Source organism: Microcebus murinus, chromosome 3, assembly GCF_040939455.1.
Source record: "Microcebus murinus isolate Inina chromosome 3, M.murinus_Inina_mat1.0, whole genome shotgun sequence".
Classification (NCBI taxonomy): Eukaryota; Metazoa; Chordata; class Mammalia; order Primates; family Cheirogaleidae; genus Microcebus; species Microcebus murinus.
The window spans coordinates 62,997,150-63,013,316 of record NC_134106.1 but is presented as its reverse complement, the minus strand read 5'-3'; the positions used below and the strand labels follow the sequence as shown (position 1 = coordinate 63,013,316).

Below are 16,167 nucleotides of genomic sequence, written 5' to 3'. Positions count from 1 at the left end.
GCATTGGGAAGGTGCATTATCATGCTCCAAAAGCAGATATTGTGAGACAACATAATGGACTGGTTAAGCTGTTAGTCTCTGGTCCAGACTGATTAGGTTCAAATCCCAGACCTGTCACTTATGAGATCAGATCTAGGGTCTTGGCAAATTACTTAACCTCTCTGTGCCTTGAAAAATGGAGATAATAAGAGAACTTACTTCTTCCATGGTTATGTCATAAAGATTAAATGAAATGATATGCACAAAATACTTTTAGAATAGAGTCTGTGTGACAGCAGTGAAAATGTGCCTCTCAGATCTCTTGCTGCAAGGAGCAAGGTCGACTGACAGCCCAGCTGCCACCCCTTTGGATCCACCAGTGTGTTTGTGTTGAGGCCACATTTTCTCTGGCAGCTCACAGCATGAGCACCAGTGCCAGCCTATTCCTATGTGACATGAGTCTCCTCTTACAGGTGGCTTCAGCTCTAGGAATTCCAACCTGACTGGAACTTCCTTAGCACTGCACTGTAATCTTAGATCCTTCCTACCTAACCCCCCTCTTTTTCTGCTGTACCTGATTCTTCCCATTTATGCTTCAGGTGTTTCCCTAATGAATCTCTTGGGTGTATACTCTCATTTTAGCATTTTCTTCCTGGAAGACCCAAACAACGTGGGCTGGTATAGTCAGGCACAGTCTACAAAGTTAGTTGCTCATGAAGTTCCTTACTCAGAAGCATCTCATAGGACACATTCCATGCAACACACTTTAAGAAAGGAATGAATGTATCTGTTGTCAAATTTACCTGTAGCAAGAGGCATTTTTTGAGCATCTATTACAAGGGAGCAGAGATGGGAGTAGAAAGATCTTCAAGTTAATTCAAAAATCAAATTGCATACCAATACCCAACTTAGCACATATGCCTGGGTCTATCTGGCATAATAAGTAGACTTTATTGGTACTGGTGAACATAAAATAATCTGTGAAACTCTAAGTTCTCTTTCTGCCATCAGACCCTGTGGATTTGAAATAGCCCCATGAGAACCCAATTTCTCTGGTGAGGCTAGGAATAAAAAATGATGAAAGAATGCATGGATTATATGACACCATTTCTCAGACATCCAGTCATTCCTGGACTCGTTCATTCATTTAACAAACAAACATCGAGCTCTCACTATGCACTGGTTGCATTCCTACATGCTGAGCATAAAGTGATGCAAGAGTCAGATGTGGAAACAACCTCAACAAAATGTGATAAAGACTAGAAAAAAGAATCATGTAATATATGAGCACAGAGGACAAAGTGCCTGACTTTTCCTAACATTAAGAAGGAGACTTTCAGGAAGATAAGCAGTAAAGGGCATTATAGGCAGAGAGAACACTGTGTGCAAAAGATTGGCAGTGTGAAGGGAAGAGCACAGATTTGGTCAGAAAGCTGATGCTGATCATAACATCTAGGATCAGAGTTCATGATGGGAGGATACTGTAATGAATGAATGGCAGAGGTCAGACCCAATGGGCTTCCGACAACACACTAAGGATTGTGTACTTCCCCATGCAGAAGACAGAGAGCCATGTAGTACTGCTTAGAACTGAGCCCCAGTCACTAGATATGGGAACACTGGGAACCTCCCTTAAGTGGGTTGGGCCCAAACTAGTAGTTGGTAGACCCTATCAGTTCATGATATGGATATACTAAAGCAGGATGGAGTACATGAGACTTTGCACAGGAATACATATGCATTATTGTTTTGTCCCCAGAAGAAAATAAGCCCATTCCATTGAAAATCATAAATATACAATTGCTTTGAACCACTTGCAAGTGATAGAAATGCCCAAATTTTCTGTCACAACAACAAAATAAACACTAATAAAATAGGATTTCATAAAGAGTTGAGATTTCAGAGAGGCCTCTGAATTTTTTCTCTAGCAAGTGTCAGGGTAAACTGTATTCAACCAAAAGAAAAGTTCTAAATCTAAAAAAAAAAAAAAAATAGTTTCAGGATCCTTGTATCATGTGACTGTTCTTTGTGCCCTCATTTTACTCTGTGCTCAAATTTTTTTAAATCCCCATTTTAAAAACCCATGCATATTTTATGAATTGAGCCTAAATGTCCCATCATCACAAATTCCTAAGACTCCTTCTGCTCAGGAACTGATCATTAGTGAATTCATTTTGTATTCTAGTGGTTGTCAAAGGCCGTTCTGAAGGTGTTACATTGAGTTTTGACATTAATTGATGAACACTTAAGCTCATCATAACTCTGCTGGGATTCAGAACAGCAGAAATTAGAAAGATGAATTTCAAAAGATGAATCCATTGAAAAGAAATGTGACTTCAGAGTCATTACTGTTGAATGCTTGGAGTTCCGTGACATCCACACAGAATGCAGCAAGGGCTCTGGCTGCAGTCAAGCACAGTGCTGGGGGAAGGGGGAGAAGGGTTATTCTGCATGTGTCAAGCATAACTGGACCAAATCAGCAATCCAACTTCACAGTCCTATGTCCTGGGCACACGTGAGAACTAGGTCTGCCTTATTCTCTTAATGAGTTAAAGATGAGCATCTCCAACTGGGGGAAAAAACTACTTAGGTGGAAATCATAAAGAGGTCTTATTTCTATTACTACCAAAGGATTTGTAGAAATGGAAAATGTCACTCTTAGGCTAAGAGACAGGAATCAGGGCCTTGGAATCACATCAGCTTTGACAAGCAAGTATTAAATACAGACATTGCGCTAGGAAGAAAATAGAGCAGTTTTCTTTGGCAGCAGTGGGTACTTGCTCAGCGATGCTATTTGAATAGCTCATTGGGAGCTCGGTAAGGTTCAAGACATTACAGAGCTTTTCTGAAAACAGAAAAATATGGTGAAATGATGATAAGATAGGTTGAAAATCAATACATATTCGAAATCCGTAACACCATCTCAACTTGGGACCAAACTTTTCTGGGGTCACATTTCCAACATTGCATAAATAACTACCTCCCTCATTCTTAAGTTCTTCTGATTTTTCCCCTTGCCTAAGGGAGAAAAGAAGCACCATGTCAAACAATATCAGGCCAGTATGGTGGTGCACACCTGTAATCCCAGCTACTGAGGACTTCGGGGCAGAAGGATCACTTGAGCCCAGGAGTTTGAGACTGCAGTGAGCTATGATTGTGCCTCTGCTCTCCAACCTGGGCAATAGAGTGAGACCTCACCCTGTCTCTTAAAAAAAAAATTCAGTTTCCTCTAGCCTCTCTTAATGTCTGAAAAGCATTTTATACATTAGTCTTATCCTCCTATTTCTAGAATCCCTACCACTATTGATTTTTTGCAAATAAAGGAACCAGAACTAAAACAATAAAACATCTAAGTAGATGGCTCATGTTACAATTATAAAATTTAGAATCGTGGTTGAAGTGCAAGAAATTCACCATTTTTTTGGTTCACTAAAAAATATGAAGCTAATTTTGTCTAATCCTATATCAGGAAGATGTGGGGAATTTGCCTTTTTTGCCATTCCCAGGATTTGGGTGTTCAGGGAACCACTATAAATTCCTGGAAAGAATTAGAAATGTCTTAGGCTATCAAACAGGTGCAAATTCAATACAGGGTAGGTTGGATGGGATGAGGTGCTGAGCAAGTGTTGGACCACAGATTAGCATCAGTCCTATTGAAAGGTCAACAGATCATCTGATGCCCTGGCTGCTGTCGATTAATGGTCCTCACTAGAGAGCAACAAGAACACAGCTGGGCACCCACTGGATCCTGGTGTTGGTAATAGCTGATTGCTGCTTTGAAGGCTCATCTCAGTCTCCAGATCTTATGACCTCGGGTCTTTGTATCCCATCACCCCTTTCCCTACTTGTGGCATCTTTTACCAAGTCTGCATGTATAAAATGCAGAGATTTGAATATTTCTTGAACTGCAGTAAATGACCCATATCTCACTGTCTGGATTGAGGGGAATAGGAGAGAGGCCCTCAAAGTGCAGCAGAATAAGGCAATGATCACAGAGCAGATAAAACCATACCATTCATCATCAGTCTGAGTTCTTCATTTCAAAACACAGAAAAAAATTGGCTAATTTAAGCAGAAAATTGATTAAAAGTATAGAATATGTCTATTCACTCAATTTTATTATTCTACATTGTATTCATAAATCATATCAATCTATACTCCATAAATGCATACAAATATAATTTGTCAATTTATAATAAAAGTAAAACACTAAATTTTTTTTTTAAGACACTGAATAGCTTACAGAATCATGAGGAGGGCTGGAAAATCAGGTTTAGGAAACTGTCAGTGTAACACATCCAAAATTACGTGACTAACATGGTCCTTTGAAGACTTCGTTGTTATTACTGCCATGCACTACACATTGTGGCAAATCAACACCACTACCTCTGGACCCTGGACATTCCCTCCCACAACAAAACCACAGCCACCTGGGGACCAGACCTTCCTACAAGTGTCACCACCATAAGAAAATGTTCCTCCCAGTCCCCTTTTGCATCACTGGATCCCAGTTCAGAGTCTGGGAGATACGCATCTTATTAATGAAACTAAGGTCATATGTCTCAACCGGGATGCAAGGGATTCCCAGAAAGCTAGAAGCCATTCTTTTCAGCAGGATGACTCTACCTACCTCTAAGATTCATCAGGTGGGAAATTCCCCAGTGTAGGAAATGGTTTGGATATGAGTTGCCAAAACATAATAAGAAATGTCTTCCGAATTAATATTTTCAAATGCTATCCTGACTCAATCATTTAAAACCATTTACTTGTCTTTTTATTTCAATGATTTATATTCTTTGAATTCAGTTGCTTGCTGTGTTCATAGATCTTTTATAAAGTGGGTGTATCAGTTAAAATTAGATTCAGCTACAAGTAACAAAGACACTAAAAATAACTGGTTTAATAAGCTTATTTTCCTCTCAAATTTGAGAAGTACAGATACAGTCCAAGGGTGGAATGACATTTCATGGTGACACAGACCTGGGCCCCTTCAGTACTATTGCTCTACCATGTATAGCTTCCATTTCCAGGTACCCTCATGGCTTAATATAGCTACTAAATCTACAAATATTATGTTCACATCCTAGCCAGCAGTAAGAAGAAAAAGAAGAGAGGTATATTCTACCTCTTTAAGGACACTTTTAAGAAGGTATACACACTACTTACACCAGTTTACATCCTACTGGGCAGAATTCAGCTACTTAGACATGTGGCCAATCTAGCTGCAAGGAAAGTTGAGAAATATAGTCTTTATTCTAAGAGGCCATGTGCCTTGCTGAATGAGGAAAATGGGAATTGGAGGACAACTACCAATCTTTGACACAATAAAGTACCTGTATGGCTGAAAGTATGGAATTACAGAGAAGTTAAGTTACCTGTCCAAGGGGTGGTGATAGGCAAACTCTCCAGTCTCCCAAGAAGCAGATCTATTTGGCCTCTCTGATCATTACTGAAAACTTTTTGGACATGCATCATCTAAATTTCAAGCATCAGAGTACATCTCACTCTTTCTATGGTACCTTCCTTAATTAAAAGAGCCTATCTTGGCTTCCTAAACTTTGTAGGACTCACTATTCTTCTTACTACTATTGTAGAGGAATTTTAAAATTGTCCCCAATCTCTCTGTCCCCTCATGTATCTGCCCTGTAGAATCCTCTCTCCTGGGAGTAAGATGGATCTATGAATATGATAGGACAGTCGCTCCCATGATTTTTACATTATATGAGACTCTGTCTTAGCAAAGGAGAGATTATCTTGCTGGTCTTGAAGAAGTGAGCTGCCATGTCAAGAGAGGGCCACATATCAAAGAACTGGGAGTGGCCCCTAGTAGTTTAGAATAGCCCCCAGTTGAGACCCAGCAAGAAAAGGAGAACCTTAATCCTATAACTGTAAGGAACTGAATTCTGCTAACAGCTATAAGAGTTTGGAAAATAACCTCAAGCTCCAAAAAGGAACACAGCCCAGCTGACACCTTGATTGAAGCCTTGTGAGACCTGAAGCAGAGAACCTAGCTAAGCTGCATTCAGACTCCTGACTCATGGAAACTGTGAGATAACAAGTGGATACTGTTTTAAGCCACAAAGTTACAGTAATTTGTTTTGCAGCAATAAAAAATTTATACCACTACAGCATTACTTGGTATTATTAAGAGAAAGAAAAGGGTGGAGATAGAAGTTGCAACCGGTTAAGTCTTACTTTGCTGCAGCCATAATGCTGGGGCTCTACATACATTTTTGTACCAATGTCTAATAGATTAGCATATGGGAGGAAAATAAGACTCAAAGAAGTTAAGCAATTTGTACAAAGCATAAAGTTAGACGGAGCAGAATTGACCAATTAGACTAAGCATGTTCTAGTGCTTTTCAAATGATTGTTTAAATGAATAAAAAGTCCTTAAAGCAATAGACTCTAAACTTTTTGACAAAGTTACACCATCTACAAAATTTTTTGAGTATTCATCACTAATATTTGTTTATTTATATTTGCTAAATTATATATTTATAATTAGAAATTTTCTTGTTTGAATAAACAGCTGATTTTCCGTTTATGTGTTTCTTAATTTGTTTAGCCATTGGCTTTTTAAAAGGGAGAAAAAGAGGGTGACAAGATGAGGAAGGGAGGAGGAAGGGAGGAATTGCAGGACAGAAGGAAGGGCAGTTGTGATCCAAGAGTTGAATGTCATTGAGGAGGGGGAGCACAGGGAGGAGGAGCTTATGAGACAGAGGATTATATTTGAAGGCTAAAATAGCACAAGAAACATAAGCATTTCTTCCTTTCATTTTGAGACAGAGTCTCACTTTGTTGCCTAGGCTAGAGTGAGTGCTATGGTGTCAGCCTGGCTCACAGCAACCTCAAACTCCTGGGCTCAAGCGATCCTACTGCCTCAGCCTCCCGAGTAGCTGGGACTACAGGCATGCGCCACCATGCCCGGCTAATTTTTTCTATATATATTAGTTGGCCAATTAATTTCTTTCTATTTATAGTAGAGATGGGGTCTCACTCTTGCTCAGGCTGGTTTCGAACTCCTGACCTTGAGCAATCCACCCGCCTCGGCCTCCCAGAGAGCTAGGATTACAGGCGTGAGCCACTGCACCCAGCACATAAGCATTTCTTAAGTGTTTTCTATACTGTATTTTATAGACCAAATGCAACATAGTATGTCAAGGAAAATTTCTAAAAACTTCCCTGGGAACTGTTGTAGGAACATTGAAAGTCAAATGTGGATGCTGTTGTTTAGATAAGTAGTCCTATTACAAGAGCTCCTGGTGACTGCATAAAAACTGTTGTGCCCCTTCCCACAATTGGATTTTACAGTATGGTGATTAAACTTTTTGAAGTTCTGGTATTCTGGTTTACATCCCCCTGATTGATTTCATTCTCTTTTGTCTTGTTTTTGATTTATTCCAGAAATATTATTATGACTTGTGTTCATCATTTCAGAAGGCCTCGTTTGTGTAAATTTTCAGTCTCCCAATCTTGTTCCGGTAACATATCTCATGTCTAATTAGTTTCAGATATTTCAATAGCAGATGATAGTCTAGCTCAGACTAATTACAGCTGTTAATGCAAGATAATGATATAGTGGTAATAAAAATACCACATCTCTTTTCATATTTTGGAATTTACTATAAGCTCCTCTGGAGCTAAGAGAAGATCATGTTTTCATTGCTCATCCCTGAGACTAAAAGAAATGTCAGAAATCACATTTCAGTACACAATTAATATTTCTGTGCCCAGCTGGCTGTGTGGGCTTTCAGATTGCAAATCTAATCTGCTTTGCAAGCTTTCTACCTAATTCTTGGCTTTATCCCCAGATTAAATACTGAATGCTGTTTTAGCTGCTAATTTCTTTGGACAGGCCATCAGTATTGCAAAATAGAGACACCATTTTTCCTAGCAATCACTTCTCAAGTCACAGAGATAACTGCTATAGTTTGCACTAAATCAGTTGGGGAAATATATCAATTAATCTCTCACTGTTCATATATCTCTTAAAGGTTTGGGGACAGGTAAAGTGAATAAGTGGTAAAGAGATTCACAACTGCTTATAAGAAGAGACAAAAGAGATTGGGAAATTTTTTGTATTTGTTTTCAATTTAAAAAGGCAAATGTAGACAAGATAACATAATTAAAACCTCTAAAATCAGAAAATCTGTGAATAGGAGGCCAAAGAGCTGTTCAAGAAATTCTAGAATATAGTCACATTCTGATCTGAAAGAGGTGATTGAAAAGGAATGGATATCATTGATAATCCCAGGTTAAAACTTGTCAAAGCACAGTACAAAATGGACTTAACATATACACTTATTATGCTATAAATGATATGAAAATATGTAAGAAAAGACATCAGAAGTTTAAAAGAATCTGTTGTTATGATTTCTTATGAGAAATAAAGACTGAGAAATGAGAACTGAATTTAGAAAACTAAAATTGGAAATTTACCAAGAGTGTAAATAAGCAAAACCCAGTCCCCATTGTCACAAACTGCTCTGGAAGAAAAAAGCAAAAATCCTGAAAGATGTCATGTAATTAACTGCTGAAAACCCTGCTCTGTGCCCCTATATCAATTAAAAGTGACTGCTACCTGCCTGCTTCACCTAATCCTGGGTTGTAAAAACCCATCCCCAAACCACCCATGCTCTAAACCTAATTCCAATCCAACACTGATAAAAAATCAAAGAGTTTTTTCAAGATATGGTTGAGACTCTGTTCTTAGTTCTCTCCCTTGTCTGGCAATAACATAAATAAGCCAACCTGTTTGTTTGACACAGGTTTTCCTGTGATCTTTAAGGGGTCTAAAGCACTTATTACTCTTCATTCTTTTTTTTTATTTATTTTTTCCTAAATTCTGTGGGTACAAATATTGTTAGGGTTACATATCTTGCCCCTGCCCCCCTCCCCTCCCCGCTCTGCCAGAGCTTCAAGAGTGTCCAGTCTTCAAGTGGTGCGCCCTGCACCCACCATGAAAGTGTGTACCCTTCCCCTTCTCCCCCCTTCCACCTGTTCACCTCCCACTAACAAAATTTTTTTTTTTAGACATTTTGGTCACAATGTGTTTCTTTTTCATTCTTTTTTTTTTTTTTCTGGGCTTCTTACATTGAGGATTAAAATAAAATCAAAACAACATTGGCTTACCATTGTGCAAATTATTCTCATCTACAAAACACTCCCACTACGGTCCTAGTGAGCAGCTGAATGTTCACCCTTCGTGTCTTTCTCTCCCTTCATTCTCCACCTCCACCAAGCATCTTCCCAGAGCTGTGAAGCATAGTTCCTATACAACATGCACAAGCCATTCAAAATTTCCATCTCCCCCTCCTTAATGTCAGAGTTTTTCTTGAAAAGTTTTTCTTCTTTTCCTCATAATGTCTCCTGATCCTAGAAAATTGTATAAATACTAAGAAAAACTACTGGATCAAAGTTTAGGACAAGTTCTATCCTAAATTCTCATTGCTATGCAGACTTCATTTCTCAATGCCTCCATTCGGATGATTATACTTGTGGCATGGAGAATGAACAGATGTATGTGTATAGGCCTGATAAATCCAGGTCTCGTGTGCACAGGTTCAGTAAAGTATTACTAAACACACACACACACACCAAACATGACACCATTTCAAAATTACTCAAAACCTTGACTTGCGTGTGTTGAAAACCAGAAAGAGATCTCTGTACCTAATCTACAGAAATCCTCATTTAAATCTTTACTTCTTTCATATGTCACAGTTGCTCCTGGGACTCTGCCTAAAACTTCTTCCAGCCCTAGCCCACCTGTCTTCTTCTTCTCCTCTCTGTAGAGTCCTTTATTAAGTAAAGTGTTTTTTGAAGGGTGAGCATGGCTATGTTCGAACAAAACTTTATATATGGACTCTGAAATTGGAAGTTCATGTAATTCTTACCTATTACAAAATACTATTCTTTTAATTTTTTTCCCCAACCATTAAAAAATGTAAAAATCATTCTTAGCCCATGAGTTATGCAAAAACAGGCATTTGGCCCTAGTTTTCCAACTATTGATCTAAAGCTGTCATTTGGCCAGAAAGTTAGAAAGGGAACCTGGTTGGTGCTGACCCAGGATCTAGTCTTTCCTGGGTCCAACCTTATTCTCTGGCCCTTCTTGCCTGTGTATCTCCGCCTTCCTCGTGGTGGGGTTTTCTCTTGCGGTCGTTTCATCTATAGCTGAGACCCCACCATCTTTGGACACCTGTTCCTGGTTGCTGGCACTCTACCAAAGCAGCACGTGTCATGTCAGGGGATGGCAGCCAATACGCCCCCTGTGGGCTAACAGGTGAGTGTAGCCTGGAGAAACAAACCGGTAGCTCAGGGAGGTCCTGTGTAAACTGGGTTAGAATCCACTCCAGAGACAATAACAGGGAGGAGTAATTCCCACTTGCAGCTGAAGAACAAAAGGTGAAAGACCTCCATGGACTACACTGAAACACAGAGGTTCGATAAATACCTGCCTTTGTTTTTTATCACATTCCAGTGACTGGACACAACAGCCAGAAGATACTTACACCAAGCCCCAGCAGGGGAGTGGGAATGCTCGACTATCAAGTCAGGTACCAGAACTGAGCAGAGGGGAGGCTTAGAATGGAAGAGGGACCCAGCCAGACTGACCCTCTTCCCTGCCCTCGGCTGGGAGCTACAGATGCCCCTGTGACCCGTCACTGCCCTGATCTGGGTCTTCCGCCATTAAGGCTCAATGTCATCTTTGGTACCAGCAGAGGTCTCAGTGTCTCCCCAACCCCCTCAGACCAGGACAAATGATTGTTTTCCTCACTTCATCGTGATGGGAACATCTTCCACATCTCAGGGGACTGCACTCTGAAGCTCACGCCTGGTTTCGGGAGTCAGTTATGGATGGAGCTGCAGCCAGAGCAGTTCCAGGAGGGCCTCTTTCTGATCTGTGGCCAAGTCTGCCTTGTAGCACTGGAACAAAGTCAGGAGGCCTTGGTGCCAGAGCATGGGAAGCTTGCAATTCTCTGTCCAGGACCCCAGGAAATGGAAGGCCGGGGCAGCCAGCACCTGGTGGGGCAGCATGTACTTCTTATGCAGCAGCAGTTACAGGAAGATGCTGTTGGCACCATTGTATTCCATCTCAGCAACTTTCAGTGCAACACAGGGATGGAGCTCTTAGTGACTGTGCTACCCACAATGATGGTTTCCCGGAGGGTGCAAGGGCCCAACTTGCACAGTGGTATCAGGATTCTTTAGAGCCAAGTTCCAGGCTTGAACAGGGCTTTCTTGAGTGCCATGTAGAGGTGGAAGTTGAATTGTTTGTATTCAGCAATGTCATCTTGTTCCCAAGGGGAGCAGAACAAGATTGTAGAAGCGCGGGATCGTGCATTCCTTCAGTTTAGAGGCAAAAATCCTGGTGGAGGCTTGGTACATGGCAGCTGCAGTCCAGGCCTCAGATCTGCAACAAAGAGAATTTGCTCCCAGTTGGAGAGTGCAGGCATGATCTAAAATGCCTTGGGCAGTTCCCCATTAGAGTACTTAGATAACACCTCCTGGACTCCCATGTAGACCTCCAAGACCTGGGTCCAGCTGGGGCATAGGGAGGTCCAACATCTCTGACATGACCGTTTCAACCTCTGCTTCTCAGGCAGCTTCTCCATAATGATGTCAGCCAGCGTACCTGGCAGGAGGGTTCTTGTTCCTGAACATCTCGATGGTACACTCACCCTCACTGCCCATGACCAACTCTGCATGGTGCCCCATTCCTGTCATTGTGGCTGTTTTCTCCAGAGTGGGTTATTCCTTGTCCTTGTCATCTGATCTATCCCGGGGCACTCCTGGACCCAGCCACATGGTGTGTTCCCACAGTGCTACAGGCCTGCCCCCAGTCCCATTCTTAGCCTGGAGCTCCTCCTGTTACTGCCCTGTTTGCTGCGAATTTGTCGCCTCAGCCAGGGCCCTACATACTCTTCTTCCTTTTCTGGGGATCAGGGACTCTGCCACTTTTCCCAGACCCCTGCCGGCACCTTGTCCCCAGCCAGGACCTGCTCAGCCAGGGATGAGTGTTTTTCCTGCCCCCTGACCAAATGGCCCGTCTTGAATTTCATCATTTTTCATGAAAAAGTCGCCGGGAAGGTTCACACACAGGGACACAGGAATGGCCAGAATGCGTTTTTGTAAAGTGTTGAATGTGCAGCAGAATCACTGGCGGGGGCAGGGGGTGGGGTGGGGTGGGGGGCTGTTAAAACACAGATTGGTGGTCTCCATCCCAGAGTTGCTGATTCAGGAGGGCTGGAGTGGCACCCAAGAATTTGCATTGCTAGCAGGTTCCAGCTGATGATAATGGTTCAGGGATCAGTCTTTGAGAACTGCTGATATAGGTCATCTTAGCCTCTTTGATTGAGTCCTCCTTTTTTCCTTCTGTCTTTTCTTCTTCTTCTTCTTTTCTTTTTTTATTTTTTATTTTGTTGAGACAGGGTCTCGCTTTGTCTCCCAGGCTAGAGTACAGTTGCACAATCGTAGTTCACTACACTGCAGCCTCTAACTCCTGGGATCAAGCATCCTCCTGCCTCAGCCTCCAAAGTAGCGGGAAGTACAGGCACTCAACATCATGATGGCTATTTTTTTTTTTGTAGAGACGAAGTCTGGCTATGTTGCTCAGGCTGGTCTCCAACTCCTGGCCCCAAGCAATTCTCCCGCTTTGGCTTCCCAAACTGTTTGGATTATTGATGTGAGCCTCTGTGCCAGGCCCCTGTCTCTGTAATTCTATCTCCCACTTTCCATTCTTCCAATTCTCTGCCACAGAAATGCGAAAAACACAAACCTGAAAGATAATTATCTAAGTCAACTTGAGCTGCCATAACAAAATACCATGGACTGGGTTGTTTGAATAACAGAAGTTTTTTCTCTCACAGTTCTGGAGACTAGGAAGTCCAAGATCAAGGTGCTACTCTATTCAGTTCCCCAGTGAGGGCTCTCTTCCGTTTGAAGACTACTGCCTCTGACTGTGTCCTCACATGGCAGAGAAAGAGAGTTTGGGTCTCTCTTCATCTTCTTATAAAGCCACTAATCCCCTCAATTAGGCCCCACTCTTATGACCTCATCTAAACCTAATTACCTCCCAAAGGCCCCACCTCCAAATACCATCATAGTGAGGGTTAGAGCTTCCACATGTGAATTTGGGGAAACACAAACATTCAGTCCATAAGAATAATTAACTCTCCGGAGATGGCAAAGACTGGATTCTTCTTTGTGGGCAGATGAATAGGGGAAAAACTAAGTAGTCGCATTAATAATGATTGTACTGTGAGTTGTATAAAACATGCAACACCATGGATGAATCTCAAAAATAGAAAAGAAAAAAGCCAAACACAAAAGATCACATAGTGTATGATTTCATTTACATGAAAAGCTAGAGATAACAGAAATATAGTGGCAGGAAACAGATCAATGGTTGCCTGATGCTGGGGGAAATTGACTACAAAGGGGCACAAGGGAACTTTTTAGAGTGATGGAAATATTCTAAATCTTGATTGTGCTGGTGGTTACACAGATATATCCAATTGTCAAAACTCATTAAATTGTGCACTTAAAAATGAGTGAATTTTATCATATGTAAATTATGCCTCAATCAGGGAAAATAAATATATACTATATATGTATATTGTATATTAATATACATTATTTGATATTTATAAAATATTGAAATGTGTCCCAAACCAAAAAGATTCCATTTAAATTAAACTGATGGATTCTCCTTGATTTTAAAAAAATTATTTTGCTTTGTTTTGTTTCATTGTTTGTCTTCCATCCCATATGCCAAAGGGGGCCTGCCCAGGCAACATGGCACACAATCGGTACCTGAATTAATGATAGTGAGTGAAGTTCCTTCTCATCTTCCTGGGTTGGGTCCAAAAGATGCCTATAGAATTGCATTTGTGAACTAATGAACACTGGCTACATTTGTTTTAATTGAACATGGTTTACCCAATGAAGAAAGTATAATCTAAGTTCAGCAAAGGAAATGGTTCCGTTTGGGGCATAATCTTCACAAATCTCTCACTGTGGCAACAAATGGTGTGGTCTCTTCTTTTCCATCTCCCAGAGGAATAATTACATGAGTTCTGCTTTCTGCTCACCTGCTTCCTCATGTCAGATTTGGCATCTCTATTGCAAGATAATTGCTGCCTGGAATATTCAATTAGCTTTTAATTAAATATTGCTCATTAATATAACTGCAAGACAATAAAACATATGTCAGTTGATTAGCCAAAAATTCAAATATAAATTACATTCATTTTTATGCCAACATGCACTTTACCTAATGAGACATTTGTCACCCTGCTATAAAAAGATTGTGTGTGATCTTATTTTCTTTTGGAGATTATTTTAAATGTCTGCAAGCTAAGTTTTAAAATTATATATGATAACTCATACTTTTTCTTACCTCTACATTAATTTTTTTTTGTTTTTTGGTTTTTTCCCTTTCTTTTAACAACTTTTGTGTACAGTAACTATTTAGAACAGAAAGTTATATACAGTTACATACAATGAATTTCTTTATAACAGCAAGTATTTGGATATTAGCTTAATACCCGGTTATAGATGATGTCATTTTATGGATCAAAATTTGTTGTCTGTAGTGATCAAGACAATTAAGAAACATATCTTTTTATTTAACAACATATTTTACTGATTATAAAAGTAATATATAGTTATATGAGAAATCTTTGAAATTACAGAAACATAACCTATTAATACATTGATATATTTTTTCCAGTTCTCTTTTTCTAAGAAATTTTTTCTATATTTCTCATTCTAGTTTTAAGAGTTAAAATTATAGTATAATTTTAATATTTAACCTGGCTTTTTCATCTAAGATTATATTGTGATCATGTATCATGTCACTATTTTTAATATTTAAAAAAATTTATAAAACTACATGACATTTCAACATATAGACTGATTATTTCTAGACATGAGGGTTTGTTTTTCCCAATTTTTCACTATTACATAAAAGTGAGGCTAACGTATTTATGCATAAGTCTTGACCACATCTCTGGTTACTTTATTTAGGACTGGTTTCCAGAAATGAAATTACTGAATCAGAAGCATTAAGGGAATACTTTTCAATTCAACGTGTAGAAAGTTAAAAATAAATACATTAATTAATTAATTGATTTTTTAAAAGGGAATACTTGTGTTCTCAGCTTCTTGTGTCTTCACAGAACATGGAGGAGCCCAGTGCAAATACTTCCAGGCCCTGTGTAAACCCTGAACCTGATCCTCCCATACAAAGGTAGAGTGATTGACGTGGTTAGAGAACTGGGGAAAGTTGATACTTCTGGTTTCCTGTGGTTTCTGTGAAACCACCTCACCCTTGACTTAGCTCTTAAGACCACCAGGACAGGGTGGTACCTACCACCAACAGCACCCCAATGAAGAGTGACTACTGTTTAAAGCCTCTCAATCTGTAAGGGGGCTGGGGAGGAAGCCAGAGTTACTAGGCCAAAAGCTACAAGATTGAGAGGAGAAGAGAAGAGGCTCCACCAAGTTCTCTAATCAGCTTTCCTTGACAGGCTTGTACTTCTCACTCCTTGACTCAGTGTGGGGCTCTACTTCATCTACAAGAAGCCAGTGGGAAATAGTTACAATTAGTAGGATTCTGGTAGCAAACTCTTCACCAAATCTCCAATAGAAGGATATAATGCAAGAGCTTGGGAAGGATAGAGCAGTAAATTCACACTTTGAAATACTCCTTCTGCTCCAAACACCTAGCAGGGATGGAAAAAAATATGAAAAGAAAACAAACAACCACAAAATAATTTTTAAAAACTATGCTCAAAAGCAAAAAATAAACACTGCTAGGGATTGTATATGGAAAAGAAATTTAAAAAGGGAGCTAAGCTCCAGGTCAAGAAGCAAACAAGAGCAATTAGGAGTTTAATTCTTATGGAGTAATGAGAAATAAAAATGATCCACTAGGCTGGGAAGGGGATCAGAGAAAGACCTAGTGCCTAAGACAGGGTTTGGTGAAGATCTCCGATTTATGAAAGCAGACTTAAGAAAACTACTACTAACTCTACCTAGGACTACAGATTATTGGGGTCATGGGATGGAAAATACACAGATGAAACAAAATTTCCAAATGACATGAAGATATCTAATGCTAAGAAAAATGTCCAACCTAACAGTATGAACTTTAATTGACTCCAAGTGAAATTGATT

At 40.0% G+C, this 16,167-nt stretch overlaps 1 pseudogene; it reads right to left on the bottom strand.

The window, feature by feature from the left end:
• Window positions 1–10,758: 10,758 nt before the first annotated feature.
• Window positions 10,759–12,050, bottom strand: LOC105867363 (bystin pseudogene; annotated as a pseudogene).
• Between the last annotated feature and the right edge of the window lie 4,117 nt (window positions 12,051–16,167).